Source organism: Hibiscus syriacus, unplaced genomic scaffold (genome assembly GCF_006381635.1).
Source record: "Hibiscus syriacus cultivar Baekdansim isolate YM2019G1 unplaced genomic scaffold, ASM638163v2 tig00111064_pilon, whole genome shotgun sequence".
In the NCBI taxonomy this organism is placed as follows: Eukaryota; Viridiplantae; Streptophyta; class Magnoliopsida; order Malvales; family Malvaceae; genus Hibiscus; species Hibiscus syriacus.
The window spans coordinates 93,125-110,764 of NW_024062968.1; the positions used below are offsets into that span (position 1 = coordinate 93,125).

The following is a 17,640-nucleotide window of genomic DNA, read 5'->3' on the forward strand; positions in this document are numbered from 1 at the left end:
TCAAAATTATATAATATATACTTATATATTATAAATAAAATAAAAATGACCCAAAAAAATAAAAAAAAATATGGACGAAATTGAGTGTCTACATATATCAGTTTAAATTGAAAAGAGTATAACATAATGTAATATATTTTGATTACTAATTTAATCATATTTATAAAAAAAAATTAAATTTGACGAGGATGATTCCTTCATCTCCCTCAACAATATTTGTGGTGTGTGTGGTGGGGGAGAGAATCATTTGGGTTTTGAAACTCTGTCGTTGGAAACAGTGGGAGATATGATTTGTGGGGGAATATACAAGGACCATCGTGAGGGGTTATGGGCCCCAACGCTTTTGTTTGCACCTCCCTGCCGATTTTATCGTCACAGGTGGTTTTAATAATTTATTATATTTCTATTTTTAAAATAAAAAAATAATTTAAAAATGAGTATTACTACAGCCATGTAACTGTGTTTTTATCTGATGAAAATTTTAAACGATCTCGAAAACGTACAATATTCTCATCCCAAGCAGCTCGGATTCCTTTCATTTTACCCTAATAAAAGCCTTAGCTTTGTGTTCCTTCGATGTTCAAAGTTCAAAAGCTACCTTTTTCATGATTGCTCAAACCAAAGGAACAGCGTTCATAATCCCTTTTAATTTAATGGTATAAAACCCAACTTTATATGTAAAAAGGGGTCCCACCCCTCCAATTCCTTGGAAACTTCCACATTTTGTTGCAGCACAGCCTTAAATTCCCTTATTACCGTTCTATTAATTTCCCTTTTATCACTGAAACTGTTGATGAGTCCTTTAATTGAAAAAGAATAAAAGATAATATTAATCCATTAATGTAATAATAGTCGGTCCAAAAATATATTCCAGTTCGGTACTATGCGTTTAAAGCCATGAACCCTATTTTCAAAGAGTACACTAATTTATGATTCATTTTGGGTCACAAGATCATTCAAATTCCCTAATCATAAATCTCATATGTGCCCACCGACTCCATTATTAAACAACATTTTCATCGACAATAAACGCATAGAATCAGGGATTAACCCCTATAAATACGGTCCCCTGAGCCACCCTTATTCGTCACCACCTTTCTTCTTCAACTCTCTCTCTCTACAGCATAACCAAAAACTATGGGTTTTGCAGAGGCAGCTAAAGCTGCTTTGCTTCTGCAGCTTTCACTCTTCTTATTCAGTAGCTTCACAGTGTCTGCTCAGATATTCCCCCAGGCTTTGCCTCCCCATTACCATGCCATTTCGCCTGTACTGGCACCCGCTCACCCACCGAGCCACCATCATCATCACCACCACCACCACCACCACCACGCTCATCCCCCTAGCCACCCACCTGTTTTTCCCCCACCACCAGCCAAGGCACCTCCCAAGCCACCAACTTATGCTCCTCCGCCCAAAGCACCACCCAAGCCACCCACTTATCCTCCTCCACCCAAGGCACCTCCCAAGCCACCAACTTATGCTCCTCCGCCCAAAGCACCACCCAAGCCATCCACTTATCCTCCTCCAACCAAGGCACCAACCAAGCCACCAACTTATCCTCCTCCAACCAAGCCACCAACTTACGCTCCTCCACCCAAGGCACCACCGACGAAGCCACCGACTTACCCTCCTACACCCAAGGCACCACCGACCAAGCCACCAACTTACCCACCACCGTCACCTCCCCCGGCTAAGCCACCAACTTACCCAAAGCCTAAAAGGAGCTTCGTAGCAGTTCAAGGAGTCGTTTATTGCAAGTCATGCAAATACAAAGGATCCAACACCCTGTTGGGAGCAGAAGTAATTCATAGTCAGTTTCAAACACCATTCTTTATACTAAAATAATAATATTAAAAAAACTTGGTTTCATTCATTTCATGGTATAATAATTTTAATTTAGCCATGGACGAGTCCCTGTTTATTTTTTTAAATTGTCAGTAGGTTTCTTGGATGCGTTAAAAGCAGCAAACTTTACCTTTTTCAACGTTTAGAGCTCATACTTCTAGGTTTCTGCTGCAACATCAATGGCTAACATGCATTGTCACAGTAAACTGCTGGCCGAACTGAGCACTTTCACTGTCATTTTTTTGCAGATGCGACAGTAAAGCTAACATGCATGAACACCAAGTACAAGCAAGAGGCCACTGCAAAAACCGACAAGAACGGCTATTTCTTCCTGCAGGCACCGAAGACCGTCACCAGCTTCGGAGCCCACAAATGCACGGTGTCTCTTTTGTCATCGCCGTTGGCTTCGTGCAGCAAACCGACCGATCTCCATGGCGGATTGAAGGGGGCTACTTTGAGGCCCGAGAAGCCATTTACTGCAAACAAGCTGCCGTTTTTCTCTACTCCGTTGGGCCATTTGCTTTTGAACCCAAATGTTACTAGAAAAAACTAGCTTAGTAGAACAACTCCACTGTCTTCTGTTGTTGTGCTTCGTGTACTTACTACTGCTTTTGCAGTTTTCTTTAGCTTATTACTGTAATGGCGTTTTCGTCTGTTGTATTGCTCTGTGTGAACTGTGAAGTTAGACTGGTTACTGAATAATAATTATCGGTGGATATGGTTTTCTTCTTAAACTACATATTATTGTTCTTATTTTTCCTAACAATGACCAAAAGTAGGAAAAATACTGATCATGGGGAAGAGTGTATGATGTCTCCCTAGTGGTAGACATTTTTTAGTAAAATTGGAAAAAAGTTGGTGTTTTAGATCATTCTTCATATATGAAGAATTTTGTCCAACACTAACTTTTACTATATATATTTTTAGGGTAAACTACGTAAATGTAATTATGGGTCACGCCTTAAAATGACCACTATTCAAAATTGTGCAAATGCATCACTTAATTATTTAAATGTATTTAAAATAGTCACGACATTAAATTTGAAAAATTAACCAACATGAATCAGGTGATCTCGGTTAAAGGTCTTATTAATTTTTCTTAAAGATCTCAGGTTTGAATGCTTTTAGAGGTATGAACGTTTATTGTTTATTGATTTATCTTATATTTATTTCAGATTTATATAAAAAAAAAACCATAATAAAAACTAAAATTTTGAAGAAGAAAAAGATTAAAAAAACAATCTAAGAAGTTGAGAAATCTTCTAATTTTTTTTATAGAAATTTCAGGATTTTCTATGAATTTTTGAAATTTTTATAAGTTTGATATATATTATACATTATATATCATGCCAGTTTAAAATTCTAAAAGTTAAAATTGAAAAAAATAGATACTAAAATAATAATGAAATATAGTATTAAAACATAAAATATTATTTAATAAAAAATATAAAATTAGGGTTAAGCTTTTCATATGTCTTTGATAACCTTTTGGCTAATTTGATTTGATTGCTTATCATATAACACATGAATTGACAAGGGTTTTTAGTGTCATCGTATACTCGTATAGTTAAAAATTCCAAATTTCTTTATAATTAAATTTTCATAATTTTATTATTTAATTTCATATTTCTTAAAAATTTTATAATTTCATATTTCTAAAAAATTTTATAATTTCATATTTCTAAAAAATTTTATAATTTCATATTTCTTAAATTTTTAATATAATTTTTATATCTCCCTCGTAAATTCTTGTGTCGGTCTATGCTTTAACAAGTTTCGGTTTTTGTCATCCTTTGATTGCAATTATGGGATTTAGATATGGTGAGTCCCCCACATTTCTGCTTTCTGGAGATGATGCCAATTGCCAAGTGAAAACTATAGCATAAATGATGCCAACTTAATTTGCTTTTCTGATGTGATATTTCTGGGATTTCAATCATCTTCATCTTATTAAATGAAAAGCATTAAGAAATTTTATTGAACATTAGAATTACTCACACAAAATATATAATAAAAGAATAATTACGTGAAAAATGACAAAATAGTTTAAAAAATCACATATCAGAATCGTCGATAAATTTTTAATGGCATATGATCAAAATAAAAATAAAACGTAATATTAAGTATGCTTTTGAACAAAATGATAATTTAGTAACCCAAAACATAAATAAAGTAATAGATGATGAACTAAATAAATAATTTACTTTTTTTTTAATTATATATGAATTTATTTAGTGCCTAGGCAGGTGTCCTTCTTGCCCAAAATCAACTAAAGAGGGCGGAGGGAAATCGGGCAAGATTCATCTAAAGGTGCGTTTGATTTACGGAATGTAAGATTACCTCAGGGAATAGGATTACCGGAATATAACATTACCTAATATATTACTGAGAATGTTACATTACTGTGTTTAGCTTGTTTGGCAGGAATGTAAGATTACAATGTTTGGTTGAATGAATAAAAGATTATTGAAATGTATATTTTACGAAACTGTCATTGTTTTATATTTTTTAACAAGTGGAATTCTAAATATTTAAATAAAAATATTTATATAAAAATTCATCGAGAATATATTACTTTATTCTTTTTAATATATATACTTTTTAATAAAATTTATATATAATTTTTTTATAAAATTTAAAAGATAAATGGGTAGAATAAAAGAGTAAATATATCATGTATTATTTTAATTTTAATTAATATTAAATTTTACATCAATATTTAACTAAATAAGCATATGAACATTTTAATAGATGAACCATTTTACTCCTACCAAAATGTACAAAGATGACTTTATTATAAATGAATGCATTTACTTTTTAAATGTGTATAATTAAATTAAAATTTTATATATGCAATTAAACAAAAATCAAAATTATATATATTATATAAAATTATAAATTAATGTTTATGTATTTCTTTTGGTACATAATTAATATTTATGTATTACTTACGCATTTAACAAAATTAATGTGTAATTTTAATAATTATCCAAAAAATCAAAACTTAATTCAAGTGATTCTTAGATAACATATCATCTTAATTTTCTTCTTCCGCCGCAATCAAGCCATCAATATGGAAAAAATTAAGGCCCCTATTTCTGGTAGCTTATGCATTGCTTTTCTAGCCTTATTATGAGGCTTGTCATCTAATTACTTGAAGATGTCAAAAGTACATAGAATTTGATCAACTCTATATACTACAAGTTAAAAACTACTCGTCCTACAATTTTCCATCAAATTCAGTTTTCTTGTTTGGAGTCCAAAATAGCCCTTGCTTGCTACCCAGAGTCAAAATCCAGGGACTAACATCTCAACCTTGATATAACTCAAAGCCAACACCCAAAGCACCAAGTAAACCTCCTTTTGAGTTGAAGCGATTCTAGAATATGATAGAAGGTTTGATAAATAAAAGTCTGCATTTGTTGCACCCTTACTTTGAGGATCTCCAAGCTGTATATAACCAGAATATGATGAAACAAAATTATTACCTTTGTGTTGGATAGGCTTCAATAGAGTGTTCAAGTTCAGTACGTTCTTGCCGTTTGCCTTTAGCAGTGCATACATGGACTGCAAAAATAAAGTTAGATATTTGTAATATAACCTAACGAAACAAGAACTGAAGTATATTAAACATTTCCAACTACTCATTTAGGATATGAGATTCCATCCCCCAAAGTAAATCCTTGACCTTGCAAAACAAAGATCAAGATAATCTAGATTGACCTATGATCTATTTTCAATTCAACTAAATTCAGATGCATCAAGTCAACTTAAACTACCATGTAAAATGGGAATTCCAACAAAAGCCTTCAACAAAAAGATCAAAAAGCTTCGATAATTGCTCAATTTATACAAGGACTCATTGTGGTCAATATTCCACAAAAAGTGAGATCCGCTAATGATCACAATTCACAAGTAGTGAATAGGTTAGCACTTAGCATATAAGAGTAACCTTTAGTGCCTTATCTTTCAAAGCCAGTAATACATATCTCGATGCCTCCTCAACTGCATTGACAAAACGCTCATACCTGAAAAAGTTGAAGAAAACTCAAGTTACAGTAACTTTGGATTATTTTTTTCAAATCATTTCAGTACGAAAATAGATTTATTCAGGTTTGTTACTGTCATTGGTACAACTTTTTGAGTTTAAAAATTAAATTAGTTTAGTTTTGAGCTATACTTTGGATGGGTTGGTTTGGATCATTTTGAATAATAAATCACACAAATGCCTAAACTAATTTATTTTGGGATCCAAGGACCATCCTCATTAAAATTTAACAAAGTGATCAACTTAGAAAGCTTACAAATGCCACACAACTGCCACAAGGGGGAAAAGGTCAAACATACCTCTGCTTTAAGCAGTCCTCCCAATACCAGAAAAGAATAAGGGAATAGCCATCTTTTGTCTCTGGAAGCTCGTTCACAGGACGTTGTAAGAGTGTTTTTAGCTTTCGATTAGGTAATAACCTGTAAAAACTGAAATGTGCAATAATTGACAAAAACCATCAAACTATGTCAATATACACTTCACACCTTAGATTTTGGGAAAACTCATGACCAACTAAATCTAGATATATTCTAGAAGTGCATAGCAAGGATTCGTGTCTGTAATGTCATAATCTTTAATGCCAACTATAGGACAACTACTATAGATGAGAGGTTACCAATCCTGGGCACATAAAGCTCTTATACCTCCTTCTTTAGCCACTATTTATCGATAACTTTCGCTCTATCCTAATGTAGCACATGAACTACATGAATAAATGAGATTGAAAAGAAACTCAATAAGAAAGAAATACTTTAAAAAGAAAACAGTGAAAGGTAGGGAGAGCGAGAGTACTCACTTTGAAATAAAAGTTCTTTTAAAGCTTCGAATCTAGTAAATGCATACTGCTTTCCTACTTTTGATGTACTAACCCTACAATTTGAACAATAGCAGTTCAGCAACTATGAGGAAATAACTAGGGATAATTTAATAAAATGCATATAATAATATTTGAGTAGATCAACACATTTTGACATTTGTACATTATTCAAATAAACTCATGAAAAGATTTTCGAACGAACAACATTCAACATGTAAAACTAACCCATTGCCACATATCAAATTCAAGCATACTATTTTTTTTTAAAAATTAACAGCAAACAAAAGCATAACTGCTCCTCTATATTGTAAATGAACGCAACCAAAAGATCATCAAATGAGCATAAATTCAGTAATGACCAATGGGTCAAACACACCGCAACCATAAATGAAATGTATTAAAACCATAAGCTCTACAATCATAACTTTCCCAACTCCTTAAAACTTAACAACATCAAAAACATGGAAAATCATACCCCAAAAGCCCATCAAGCGACTTCAAATTAGCAACAGGATTATCCGCAACCAAGAATGAAAAGGCAGAAACTTTATCAGTATCCGTCCCTGATCTCTGACTAGCCAAAACCATCTTCATATCCCCAGCCATTCCTTTCGATGATTCATAATCTGTAGCGTACCGTCACATCAATCTTCCCCCAAGTTCCCTCTTCTTAACGGTTAATCTCTTCAGCTCATCCACGTTTATAACATCTACAGCCTTTTTCCCCTTCCCCTCATCTCCAAACACTTTCCTTTTTAACTTCGATTCATCCTCGTACCACGCACTCAAAGCACTCGCTTTCACCAAAGGCAAAACTGGCAAATTCTTGAACTTATCAGGCTATCTAGAGAACCTATTACTCTGGTTTCCATCTTCAAGAGATAATTGGAGGCTTGGTCTTTGGTTGTTTTTCGTTTTTTTATCAGTTTTTAGAGTTTGGGTATTGTTAGGTTTCTTCTCAAGTTGAGAACTTTGGTTTTTGGTGTTTGGGTTTTTTGGAGGCTTTGGAGGTTTAAGGGGACCATCTTTTCAAAAATCGACATCGTTGAAGCCTGAATATGGAAGGGAAAAATTGGCGGTGAAACCAAGAGAGGAAATAAATGATGCTATATCGGATTTCAGGAGCTCAATGTCTTCTGGGGCATTTGAATTCGACATTTTTGGCGATTTCTATACTGCATTTGTTATAGTGAGTTAGAATTTGTCATGTGGGCATGACGAGTTTTAATAAAATATATATTTGTATTAAAATTTGTCACCCCAACGTGACTAATTCTATTTTAATAAAAAATATTTTTTTTGAAACTTATCACGTTGACTTGACGAGTTTGAATAAAAATATTATTTGGACAAACTCATTAAGTGAATGTGAAGAGTTTCCCATATACTATAACATTTTTCGTAGATCCCAAATTAATTTTAGAAATGACCTAATGAGCCATTTTTTATCCCATATACTATAATTTTGTTCATGCTTCACATAAACTCTCGTTGTCATATTGAGTAAAACCAATGATTTTAATTCCTTAGTCTTGCTGGTTGAAAATATTTAAATAGGAACTGCTTCAGTAACTAATCCCATAAATCAATTGACTTAAGTAATGATAGATTTAAATGTACATGTGAAGGTGAGTACATAGGTATTAATTAATGATATAAAATTTATTAAAATTAAAAGGAAATTTAAATTTGATCATCAATAAAATTAATATTTAATGGAAAATTTTAAATTCGAGAACGTAACAGATGTTTGATTATTTTCAACTTTCATAGCCTTATCGTTATAGTCTAATTCAAATTAAATGCAAGGTACCCTTATATGAACTAGCAAATCAAGCACAGACAAACTAGCCATTCCTCATTATTCTCGAAATATTCCATCTGCTTCAGGGAGAATTTCCTTTCCCAAAAAAATCACTTTATCCATCTTTATTTCTCTATCAGACACAGATGTAAATTTATTTCCCGATTTAACACTCTTTGCAGCGCAACTCATGCACCGCGTCTTACCCTGATATGGCACCACGTGGCAGAAAGCGAGGCCCATGCACCGCGCCTACCCAACGTGGCGCCTTCCTGACATTCTGAAATGCGTCAAAATACCGCAGTGCATGGTCCGCGCCTTGTATAATTGTATCTGCACTTCTCGACTTTAAAGCGTTTCCTCTCGACTATAAATAACCCTCTTACCCGTAAACTTTCACATGACAACCTCTCAACCGAAAACATCAAACAATAATCCTCTCAACCCGTAAATATCACCCGACAATACTCTTATATTTGATTCAGAATTTCGTTCGATCTTTCGTTGTAAGGTAATTTTTTATAATTATTTATGATTATTTGAAAATATATTGTACTAATTGTTTTCAATTAATTTTTGTGGTTGTAAAATTGGAAAGCGGGAGCATACATCAAAATATTTTTACCGATACGGTAATAATATAAAATTATATTATTTAAATTATTTACGTTTATGTGTAAAAATATTATTGCGTTATATTTTAATTCATATATTATTTATTTAATTAGGCTTGTTTCAGGGTTTTTTTTGCAGATATAAGATTGTCTCACTTTCAAACTCTAAAAATGACACGAATTTTAACTATTGTTTATTATGATGGAGAAATTCGGGAAGATGAAACCAACGTTATTTTCGTATCAAATCATTATGTTAAAGTATCCTTCAAGAGAAACATAACTCTTGAGGAGCTGATAACAAAGATTTCAAGGAAGGTTCATGTTGGAAGTACTAGAAGAATGTCGTCGCTTTAGTACATATTTCCAACATCATTGTTTCCGTTAACTTATACAATGTTCGAACTATCGAACAATGATGATGTTGAAATGATGGTTGATTCTCAAAATCATTATTCAGACGCCAATACGGAGATGTATGCAAAGTTTGTTGAAGTGAGTGTTATTCGAGGTCTGTCATTAAGCTCTCACTATGGCCTGACTGAACAAGTTGACAGCCTGACTACAGTAATGTGTAATGATTTTAATGTCATAATGGGAAATCCGCATCATGGTGTCATCCCATCAACTTCAATGGGGAGACATCCATCGGTAACTCCTTACGATCTGTATCGAGGTGGGTCTACGAACAATCCGTATGACAACATCGCGTCCAGTTCAAGGGGGAATGCATTCATCTGGCAATTTCTTTGACCTTAATATGGAGATGCCCTCGACGCAACAATCTGTGAAGTTTCCATTTGACACGATTAGGGCTGTAAATGAGACGAGATAGATCGCGAGCTACTCAAGATTGACTCGATCAAGGCTCGATAAATACTCGGATCGAATGGACTCGACTCGAGTTCTTAACGAGCTGAAACGAGCTACTTGATATTCGACTCGAAAAGCTCGTGAGCAGCTCGAAAATATAATATATTAAGATTTTAATTTTTTTTAAAAATAAATTATTAATAATATTAACATTTATGTGTTGATTTAAAAAAAATACAGTAAAATTTTCATGTATTTAAGGTTCATGTTTGAGTTTGAGGCTTCAATCGAGTTAAGTTTATGATTTTTTTTCATTTCGAGCCTTTTCGAGCTACTCATGAGCTTCTGATCAGTATTTCGAGTTCGAGTTGAGCTTGAAAATTTTATGCTCGTAAGTTTTCGAGTCGATTCAAGCTCTATTTCAGAGTTTTCGAGTCGAGTCAAGCTCACCAATACTCGAGCTCGACTCGGCTCGTTTACACCCCTAGACAACGATGGCTTCAAGCTCCAGGAGGAGGCATTCTACTGCGAGCTTTTTTGATCTCAATGTCGATATGCCTTCTAGTTCAAGAGGAAGTCATGCAAGTAGTAGGTTCTTCGACCTAAATGTGGAGAGTGTGGAGGAACCATCATCTCCACCAGAAGAACCTCTTCGTGAGCCAGGTGCGGATGGTGTTGAGACTGGATTATTCATTCACCCAGAATCACCGCAATTCAACTCCGATGATGTTGATGATGTAGATGAAGTTCCCACAAATTTGGCACAAACTGAACCTCCAGCACACATGTATGAAGTTGACTATGGTGCAATGTACGAGCCAGAATTTGCAGATATGCCTAATCTCGGTGACTATGGATTTTACTCATCAATAAATAATAGTAAGTTATCTTTAGGCATGGAGTTTTCCAGCAAAGAAGAAGCGATGGTGGCTATAAAAAATTACGATATCCGTAATTCTGTTCAATCCAGAGTCGACCGCTCTACGAAAAAAAAGTATGTATGCCACTGTGTCTGACGTGAAAACGGTTCCAATTGGATGGTTCGCGTATCGAAGAGGAAGAGGAAAAACAATAGATGAGAACTAACGAAATACAACGGTCCTCACACATGTTGTGCTGGAGGGATCAACCAAGATCATCCCAACTTAGACTCTAAAGTGATCTGCCAAGCCATCATGCCCATGGTAAAAGCAAGCTCTCATATAATTATTGTTGTGTTGATTTCAGCTATACAATCGCAATATGGGTATTCCGTCTCATACAAAAAAGCATGGAAGGCAAAGCAGAATGCCATTAAAAAACTTCACGGCGAATGAGATGCATCTTACAACGAAATTCTAAGTTGGTTTAGGGTGGCATGGAGGTTGAATCATGGGATAATTGTGGTCTTCGAAACCTGCCATGCATACCATAATGATCGAGTTCTTTGCGATCGATGCCAATTCTACCGGGTTTTTTTTACTTATCCGCAATGCATTAATGATGTCAAATACTGCAAGCCTGTGGTCCAGATCGACGAGACTTTCTTGTATGGAAAATATAAGCAAGTTTTACTATTGAAAGTTATCTAAGATGGTAATGACAACATTCTTCCAGTTGTTTTTTCCCTTGTTGAAGGAGAAGATACAAATTCTTGGGCTTTTTTCCTCCAAAATTTACGTTCACATGTTATCACGAAGGAAAAAATCTGTGTCATTTCAGATCGCGGAGTTGGGATCTAAGCAACAATGGAGTCTTTTGGGTCCAATGTGGCAACCACCCTTTATCCAACATATGTATTATATCCGACACATTACTGCGAACTACAATGGAAGGTTCAAGAAGAATGATAAGCGCCAATTACTTGTGCGCACGGGTAAGTGAAATTGCTGTAGTTTTTTTCTTCTTTCGATCATTTTCATTTTTTAAAGAAACAAAGTTAGTAAGTTCTACATTTTATGCTCAGGTTTCAAACTACTACCTCAAACATTTGAATCCATGCTTCAAGAATTGCGTGCGAAGAACGAGGAAGGATACGATTACATCAGCTCATCAATAAAGAAATTTGGACAAATGCATATGATGGTGGATATCGATATGAACACATGATGACTAACTTGGCTGAGGCAATCAATTTGACCTTAAAGGGCGTACATCACTTACCTGTAGCGACTTTGGTAAAAACTACATATTTTCGTTTGGGGGCGCTTTTTGCAAAGCTAGGGGGACAAGCTCAAACATGGATGCAAGGCGGTCATGTCTATCACCCTAGATTATTTACAGGTCTACAAAAAAATTGTTGAATCAAATGGAATGTCTGTAACAAGCTTCTCTAGAACGCATAAATTATTTCGCGTCACAGAGTTGCCACGACCTCTTCAAGGGAGTGAAGCTAACTCGTAAAGAGTAAATCTATGGGACAGATGGTACGACTGCGGGTTTTTTCAAGCTCTGAAGTATATATGCTCTCATGTGATAGCAGCTTGCTCGCATATCCATCAAGACTATAACCATTTTGTGGATCTCGTATACCTACTATCAGAAGTGTTTAAGGTATACGAATTTGATTTCCCCCCATAGGTAATGAGAAAGATCCTAATGAGGTTCAGAATAGGGTTTTAATTATACCAGATCCGACTTTATTGAGGGACCATGGTCGGCTAAAATTCACTCGAATTCATTGTGATATAGATATTCGAGAAAAATCTAGACACGACAAAAAATATGGGCATTGTAGAAACCCAAGACACACTATAAGAACATGTCCACTTCTTTTGTCATCAAGTAACCATTGATGAGGAACTGATGTAGTTGTTGTTTATCAAATAATAGTTCAGACGAGTTTAATCCACATTTACTTAAAGTTAATGTCATTTGATAACCACTGATTAATTAAAAAAACAATACAAGAAAACGAGATTCGACGTTGGCGTTATATGTGATTATAATAAAATAGATAATAAGTGACAGACTTAATAAAGTTATCGAACACAATTATTAAATTTTATCGAACTAATAGCAATTTGGTATTTGAATATAATTTTAAATACAATAAACTTTTAAAAGACAAATGTTTTTGATACATGAATTTACTATTATTATTATAAAAACAATTAAAAAGCACTAAATGATCATCACCGTTCGCTTAAATTAAGTAATAAACAAAATTAACAAAATAAATTAAGTATTAAATGGTAAATAATAATAAAAAAATTACAATAAAGAAAGTCCAATAAACAAGTAAATACAAATATAAAAAAATATAAAAAACTATCGATGTCTGCGATATGAATGTGTTCCGCAGGGCGGTGGCTGTCTGTCTCGAGGAGGATTTCTTCGTATAACTAGTTCTGACTCCTCACTATCATCATCATCACCATTATCATCATCATCATCATCGTCATCATCGTCGTCGTCATCGTCGTCAGGAGCAGATACATTTTGTTGATTAGGAAATGATGACGATGTAGCACCTCCATAGAATATGGACCTTGGAGGTGTATGACTGACTATCCCACTGCTCATAGAAAACTCAGAAAACAAAAACATCGATGAGTGAGAAAACTGTACAAGAGGTGTTTGTGCGGCGGCCATCGGTAATGAGGCTGCATCTACCAAATAACTAACATATGAACCCCAAGTCGAATCTGCAAACATAAAACCATAATATCCTCCATGAGGGGTCATATAACTTTGTGACGGTAGCGACGATGATATCTGGTAAGGGAAAAATGGTGGAGGCATCAAATATGGCTGCGGGGTGTACTCCATTGCAGACGGTGGTTACTGTGAAGGTTCCGGTGGTGCAGCTGACGACGAACCAAAAACACATGCTCTCTGTCCACGAGTCGGAGGACGATGAGGTTGTGACGGTATACATCTCTGTCAACGTCGATGAATGCTCCGTCCTCGTACATTATCAGAAAGTAGAAATGGTTTCCCGTTACTGTTGAACAACTAATAATAACCATTTGCAACCGTCATATGATCAACATAAATGAGTTCTCTATGGGGAATGCGCCAATGTCGATCCTCCCACATCATGACCCACTCATAATGATTCACCAGCCAATCTATATCTGTCTTACCGCGTCGATCTGTGATATGCAACTGGTTCATATTTCGAATTTCTTCCGGAATTGGTTGTACAAAAAAAAATTGCCGGAGCACGCGATCAGTGGGGTGCCACTCGACAATCGCATAACAAATCAAAGGGACCACCACAATTCAAACATCTGATGGGCCCCTTAGCTCAGGTAGGATACACATCCTCATATCATCATTACAATAAGGAGCACATTCAAACTAAAACAAATATATATAATTCTTATCAAAATAATAATCTAATTATATAACTATAATACAAAATAGATTTTCAAACATTAAAATACATACCTATGTGCCAGCCTTCTGATCGATTATTAACCTGATTATTTCTAATTCATCATGTAGATCCCGATGGTTTTTCCTGTCAATAGACCACCTATTCAAGGAAATAATTTTTATTATACACTGGATAAAATGATTAATATATGAAATCAGTTTTTTAATTACCTCAATAGTAGCGGGAATACGAACGAGTTCTTCACAACAGGACATAAAAAGGGCAAGTGATACCATGCCCAAGACTGCAGCAGAAGGAGACATCCGTCGATAGCATTTTTCCTGCAGTCAGTCGCTCGACACATCTCCCTATACAAGAATGTCAAAACTGCCGAGCCCCAACTCAATGATCTAGCCAGATGAAAATCGCCAAGATACCGTAACCACATATAGTGAACTTGGTTGCACGATTTGCCCGGCATCAATAACCCTCCTATCAACTGCAGTATGCATGCCCGTGCATACTTTTTAACTTGATCCTCTGAGACGTCCTCACTCAAATTCTGAAAATTTGCATCTAACCAATTTAACGATATCCGACCACCGTTAAAATTTTGCGGGACACCTCCTAGATATTCCTGGCACAAAGTATTCCAGTTACCATGTGTCATCCCTAAAATCACATCTCCATCCACCGGAACCCCCAAGTGCATGAAAACATCCTCAAGCGTAATCGTGCACTCTCCGCACGGAAGATGGAATGTGTGAGTCTCCGGCCTCCACCGCTCCACTAATGTAGAAATCAGGTTTGGTTCTATCCTACAATGGCCTTCATATCTAGCTATGTGACCGAATCTAACCTCGACTAAATATGGCCAGACACAGGTTGGTATCGCTAACTTAAGGTTCCGGATAAAATGATCTAATATACGGTCACTCTCCTAAAAATATTAATAATTACAAAAATTAATTTATAAACTAATAATAAAAAATTAAATAAATAAATAAATTGTTACTAATAATTTAAATTAAATTAAAATGTAAAAATATTACCGTATCAACATAATGTCTAGATATATGATTTCCATCCAAACGAAGCAGACCACCTTCCATTTTATAACTAAAAAAAATAATTAAATAAAAATATTAAAAAATTTAAATAACTAAATAAAATACTAAAAAATATTAAATATAATAAAATATACTAAAAAATTATAAATATAATAAAATATACCATATCACCCGTTAAGTTTTTAATAACAAGGCACTAAAACAAAACAAAAACTAAACGTAGGTATAATTTTGAAAATATTAAAAATTTAGATATTAAACAGACCAAAACCGATAATTTAGGTATTAAATACGTGATTTACCCTTAAATTTATTATTTCTCTCGATTATGTATAATTTGAGTATTTAACCTAAGTATTTACCTTCCTTTTCATCAAAATGTTAATATATTGCAATATATTCTATGAAAATAAGATTTAAAAAAAATAATTTAGGATGTTTATGAGTGATAATATTTGTTCTAAATACTTTTAACTATTTGATAATGAAAGCTCAAATATCATACCGTCTTTGGTACTAGAACTTGAGACCTATAAGAATAATAACAGGGACGACTGTATGAATTTGTGTCAGAGGGTGTGAAAATAAAAGATTATATTAAAACCTCAAGGGATGCGAAATTAAACAATTCATATAATATATATATATATATATATATATATATATAATACAAGGGAATTTTAATTTTTAGGGGGTGCAACCACACCCCAACACTCACGTGGTCATCCTTGAATAATAACAATTCCTTTAACCAATGTAGTAAATTGGTGCGTACATGAAAATCTTTTTAAAACTTGTTAATGATTTAACACGTATAATTTCGAATTTTACACTATCATTTTGTTAAAAGTTTTAAGTTGATTATAATGCAGTATCTACTCAGAATTTTACTTAACCGTTGATAACATATACATATATGTAAACACTACTGCTTGAATCTAATACCTCTAGAATGAACAATTCTATCTTTAGCCACTAATATCACTGATATGTTCTATGATTGTTTTAAGGGTTAACTACTTCAAATACCACAAACCTTTAAGCGCAGACTCTTTTATACCACTAACGTTTCAATTTTGTCAATTTTAACACTAATATTTACTTTTAAGTGCAATTATACCACTCCGTTGTTAGTGATTTAAAGACACAATGACATGGTAGTTTCACGCCGTGACGGTGCTGACGTGGATGCCTCACCAAAATGAAGTCTTTTTGACATAACTAATTTAGTGCTCAATACCCACAAAACGACGTCGTTTTGCTTGAAAAAATTATTGAATTATTGGTTAAGGGGATTTGAACCCTAGACCCATGGAAATAGATTTTAATGCTTAGCCATTGGGCTACCTTGACTTGTACCTCAGAGTTGTGCATCAAAACTGTAATAAGAACAAATTAAGCTGGAGAAATAATAATTTAGAACTATAACAAAATATCCCATAAGCAAAATAGCAACAAGGGCAAGCTCCAACTAGTATTTTCTTCAACAATTTTCATCTTTTTGTTGCATTACAAACCACCCAGAACACTATATAACACCAATTCTCATCCGTAGATACATTTTCACAAGAACAAATTAAGCCTTTTTTTAAAAGACTCAAGAAGAGCAAGATGCGACATAAATCACATTCTAAATCAGTTTTATCAGGGTAGTTTACAGTGATGATACTCGACTCTCCTTCTTTATCCGCTTGCCTTATAATCACAACATTGTCATGCAGAAAACCCATGCCTTTATTCTTCAAAGCTTTAATAAAAAATAGTGAATATGTTGTATTTTTTATTCCTTGGGACTTGTTTTTTTTAAAAAAAAATTTAAGGAGTTTTTATTTTGTTGAGTCATACTAACATAGAGATAGAACATAAAAGGGAGAGAGAAACCGAAATCAAAGCACACACAGAGAGAGAGAGAGAGTTATTGGTTTACCTTTCTTTCCTTGTGCTTCACTCATACTTCTTGTTTACCTGTCTATCTTTGTTTCTTTTTTAGGGTTTTTTCAGATTGCTTTTCCAATGTCTGATAAACCCCAATTCATCAGAGAAATCCACCGTCTGGCTTGACTGCTTCTTCCTTCCCATTGCCAACGACTGATACTGATACGTTTTGGTGAAGAAGAGAGAAAATATAGTTGCAAATTTTAGGTTTAGTCCTTAAGTTATTTAAACTTTTAGAGTTAATCTTAACTAGAATTTTAGATTTTTAAAAATTTTATAGAAAAAATAACAAAAAAATCAATGCAACCCAACTGTTAAGGATTAAGATCTATTTCTTTTTTTGGATAATTCATTCATATTATTGCCCAAAGAGCAAGAGTTGCTACAAAAA

At 34.1% G+C, this 17,640-nt stretch overlaps 2 pseudogenes; one reads left to right on the forward strand and one right to left on the reverse strand.

Moving 5' to 3' along the window:
• Positions 1–1,076: 1,076 nt before the first annotated feature.
• Positions 1,077–2,579, forward strand: LOC120151641 (annotated as a pseudogene).
• A 2,554-nt stretch (positions 2,580–5,133) lies between these two features.
• LOC120151653 lies at positions 5,134–7,868 on the reverse strand (annotated as a pseudogene).
• Between the last annotated feature and the right edge of the window lie 9,772 nt (positions 7,869–17,640).